This window comes from Nicotiana tabacum, chromosome 22 (assembly GCF_000715075.1).
Source record: "Nicotiana tabacum cultivar K326 chromosome 22, ASM71507v2, whole genome shotgun sequence".
Classification (NCBI taxonomy): domain Eukaryota; kingdom Viridiplantae; phylum Streptophyta; class Magnoliopsida; order Solanales; family Solanaceae; genus Nicotiana; species Nicotiana tabacum.
In genome coordinates, this window is record NC_134101.1 from 74335953 (window position 1) to 74340699 (window position 4747).

At 37.0% G+C, this 4747-nt stretch overlaps 1 long non-coding RNA gene across 1 annotated transcript; it reads left to right on the forward strand.

Annotated features, from left to right (window-relative positions):
• Positions 1-3900: 3900 nt before the first annotated feature.
• Positions 3901-4522, forward strand: LOC107782310 (uncharacterized). The gene is made up of 2 exons (XR_001647197.2): positions 3901-4092; positions 4205-4522. It is a non-coding gene; the product is annotated as an uncharacterized LOC107782310 (long non-coding RNA).
• The last annotated feature ends 225 nt before the right edge of the window (positions 4523-4747 follow it).

The window sequence follows — 4747 nt, forward strand, 5'->3', positions numbered from 1 at the left end:
GACATTTACAGCGATCGTGTCCTGTTTGGGAACATATGCCATATTTACACGCATAAACAGTATCACCAACATCCATTTGGTTCTGTATCCACGTTCTTTTTTGCACTTGCCATTGACACACATAATCCTTGTTACACACCATGTTAAATGGTTCTGGCGGCCAATAATGATCAGCACCCACTGGCTGCAACTGTCCACTATAGGTGTTTACATATTTAGCAACACTATATTCTTTATCAACTTACCTCGTTGCCACGAAACCTATATATTGAAAGCACTTCATGGCATGTGATCATAGAAAGTGATAGATTGACCATTTTCCACATGAGCATAATCTTCTCGATTTATTGACAGTGTGTGTATTATTCCTGCGGTTGTAATGCAGACCAATGCGAACTTCAAAAATATTTCTCTTGCTGCAATACTGCAAAAATGTATGCCATTGTGCTCGCTTCCAATATTTCTCAAACCGTTTCATTGGTTGTGGCATAAATTCAACACCACTTTCCATCAATGATGATGCACCTCTAGATATTTCAACAAACCTCTCCGCCATCTGCTTGAATGACATCCGCACCATGGCAGTGACAGGCAATCCACGTGCAAACTTTAACAACCCGTTGAAAGACTCTAACACATTTATAGTCAAGATTCCCCATCTTCTACCACCATCCTTATGCAAAGTCCATTTGTCAAGCTCATGTCGCATCAACCAACGATATGCTTCTGGATCTTCCTGCCTAATCAATTCCATTTGCCTCCTTAATTTACACTCGTTATGATATGTTGCCTAACACAGTAACGATGGCAGGCATACAGTTCCTGCCATGCACGCAAATTTTGTACAAAACTTAAAATACCGCCATGTCAATCAGATATTAGACAAATACCTAAACGCTGTCTGACAACGTGCTCCTTCAAGTGGTTCAAAAATAATATCCACGTCTCTTGGATTTCGTTGGGACAAATAGAAAATGCGAGAGGAAATATGCTTCCATTAGCATCTATTGCAACGGCGATCAACAACGTAATATCATACTTCCCATAGACATGAGTGTCATCTATGGATATTACCGGCTGATAATGCACAAAACTATCAATGGCTGGTTTAAATGCCTAGAACACATATCTGAATATGAATTCTTATATTCATGGACTCCGCTCAAGCTTTTATTCAACAACAGTCCTAGGGTTAAAGTGTTGCAATGCAACCATGTACCTGGGTGAGCGGCAAAGGACTTATCCCAATTACCATAAACAATCTCAAACGCACGTTGGCACCTGAGAAATGCCTTTCTTTTGGTAATGATACATCCATATACCTGGTGGACAGATGTTATACACTCTTTAATCCTGTACCTTATGGACGATTCAATGTATTGAATCAAGACAAGAGAAATCAAGTCAACATTCAAGTTAAAATGATTCCCACTAAATGTGTCCATTTCACAATTATGGGTGCCAATGTATTTACCCACAACCCACATATTTATTTTCTTCTTCCTCGCACGCAGCATCCAGTTACAACCCGTAAACCATCTACGGCAAATAACCTTGTATATATCCGGAGATGACTCGGCTACCGTGATCTCACGACACTCTTTTACGCTATACATTTGTACCGCCCTGCTTAGATGCGCTTTATCAGGAAAAAGCATGTCCTTTGATAATGTCGTAGCTCTAGATTCATCCCACATTGCTGTCCGAATTTCGTCAATATCCCTTGTAAGGGCATCCACATCCGGCATACTTGGAAAATGATCAAGGTAGGGAATCTCCCTTGAATAAAATGGCACGTGGGACTCGTACACTCTTGGTCTAACGGGAGGTGGAGCATGCTCCCTCGTCAAATCAGGTTCAGCATTCTCTTCCTCATTATCATCGCCCTCATCAGGGAAGGGTGTGTCATCTCCAGACTCATCGACATTGTTGTCATAATTACTATTTTCTTCCTGACTCTGCGCATCTGCCAGATCCTGATTAAATAAGCCGTATTCGTGCAATTGAGTAAGGACATGAGCTTCAAGTTGCTCGTTTTCACTGCACAACCAACAAAATAATGAGTTATTCAAATTGATTCAAACTTTACATATAGCTTTATCACTTCACTTACAAATCATAATGTGTTGATATCCCATGATAGACATTATCATGTTGATGATGACTCCCGAATGGACCACCATGATCCAACACACCAAAACTAGGCATATTTCAAGCGGGCGTTAGTTCATAACTTGTAAAATTCATATCTGGCTGGTACCCCATGTGGATATATGAGTGTTAATACAAATTCAATACATAAAAATAAACATCTTAACACAAAGGAAAATTAACGTTTACCAATCGACTTATGGATTATGTAAACTAGGTGAGAAATTATTTTCTCGCTCCTCATTCGCCCGTGGAGATAAGTTTAGATCGGGTCAAACTCTTTTATCCGGAACTTGTTCGGCTAAAACTGCTCCAAAATAACCACCTGGTGATTGAGGGATATCCCTACTTTGCGCAACCTCATTATTGCGAACGTCTTCAGACTTGACGTATATTTCCAACATTTTTATCACAAGAAATTCCCGGTATTCATCCGAAGTTCTCAAAAAATTTCTCAGAGTTTCATCGTCCTCGATGTTAAACTCAACATAACAAGCAACCCCTTGCGGAGTGACAGAATATGGATATCTTCCAGTTACTTTAATATTCACTGAACGTTTGCTCACACTCATTTTTTTACATAACAACGATACCAATGTATCATACTCCATTGTAAGTGGCAACTTAACGTGACACTGTGGAGACAAGTGATAGCTTACTGAGTTATTCACCACCATAACCTCACCCCTCCCCCCCAATATAATAAAACCCTAATTCTTCGCTCTTCAGACATTATGACAAAATGCAAAATAACTTAACGAAGAAATATTTCAGAATACTTGAATGTATTTATGAATGGATTTTTATAAAATCCTTAACCTCTTTAAATAAGGCAAAAATCAGTCCGGGGGTATAATTATTTGAGGTATAACGCCTTAAATATGGGCGTTATACCTAGCTGAATTATTGTTATGTCAGTTAAGCCTAGAAAAATTATTGGTTGGGCCACATCATATATATATATATATATATATATATATATATATATATATATATATATATATATATATATATATATATATATATATATATATATATACACACACACACACACACACACACTTAATCGGGTAAACATGCGTTAAGTATAGCGCCCTTTAAAAGGGCGTTATATATTTTATGATTACTGCTATTTTTTTCACACATTTTGGTTTTTTGAGTCCAGAAGAATCACATTTTTGTTCCGGACTCCCTCCACAAACTCGGCACTTTCTCCAACATCACTTCTCTTCTCTTTCCCTTTTTGCCATTCCCTTCGCTCTCCTTTCCCTTTCATTTCTTTGATAGCTTATCTCATGGCACACAATACCACCCACAGGGACCCTTTAACACTATAGACAACATCTCCAACCAATTTTCCCAGCTAAATTCAAATCACAAAAACCTCAAATCTTCCTTAAAACATCCATCTGGGCATTCATATTCTTCAGATGACAACCATTTAAAGCTCAAATCTTTGACTGATTCAGCTGCTTTTGACTCTTCAAGTGCAGCGTTGACCAAGTCAAAGAGCCAACATGGGAGCTCTAAGGAAAGAAAATATGTCAATGAATCTCACAACAAAGACCATGATATTGAAAAAGCAATAGTTGTGCAGAAAAAAGAAACAATCAAGAAAGTTTCTTCCCATAAGGGGAAAGAGTTCCACAAAGAGGTGGATGTTAAAAGGGAATTTGTCTATTTGTCTAGGAGTCAAGAAAATGAAAGGCTAAAGGGGTTTGAACAAGGGGTTGATGAGATAAAAAGCAATCTTTATTAAGGAGGAAATCATTCTGCAGTTCACAGATTGAGTTGGCTGATTTCTTCTCTTGTAATGGTGTGAAAGTTGTATCTGTAGACATGCCACTTTTTATGCAGATTCATGATGTCAATTGTGCAAGAAAAACTCATGATAGCTTGGAAAAGTTCACATCTAAAGCTCTTGCTTTGACCCTAAAAAAGGTAAAAGAAAAAATAAATAAAAAATTACTACTGTAAAAATTATGCTTTTTTTTGGTTGTTTTTGATGAATTACTGATTATTGGATGAATTGGTTTCTGAATTTTTTTTCCAGGAGTTTGATGGGGTCTATGGAACAGCATGGCATTGTATAGTAGGGACCAGCTTTGGTTCTTTTGTGACACATTCTGTTGGTGGTTTTATATATTTTTCTGTGGATCACAAGCTATATGTACTCCTCTTCAAGACTAGTGTACAAATAGCAGAATCTAGTTGAAAAATCTTGAGTTGAAGTTTGTTTTAGTACATAGGGAAATTTTGGTTAAAATGTGATGTCTACTATGCAGTTCTGTTCATTAGATTTGCTAAGAAAAATATGGGTTCATTATCATTGTAATGTTGATAAACAAATGTACAATGGTATAATTCATCATTTTCACAGTTGGAGTGGACCAACAATGGTTCACATGCAAACTCTTTTTCCTTTTTCTTTTTACTTCTTAGATATCAACTTATACATTTGTATGCAAGTTAAAAATGTAGAGAACTTCTAATTTTAGAGAAATTAATTAGATTGAGATGAGTTCAATTGAGCAATATAAATAGCAAGGGTTCATATAGTATATTCAACTAATTTGGATTCTTTTAATTGATGCAG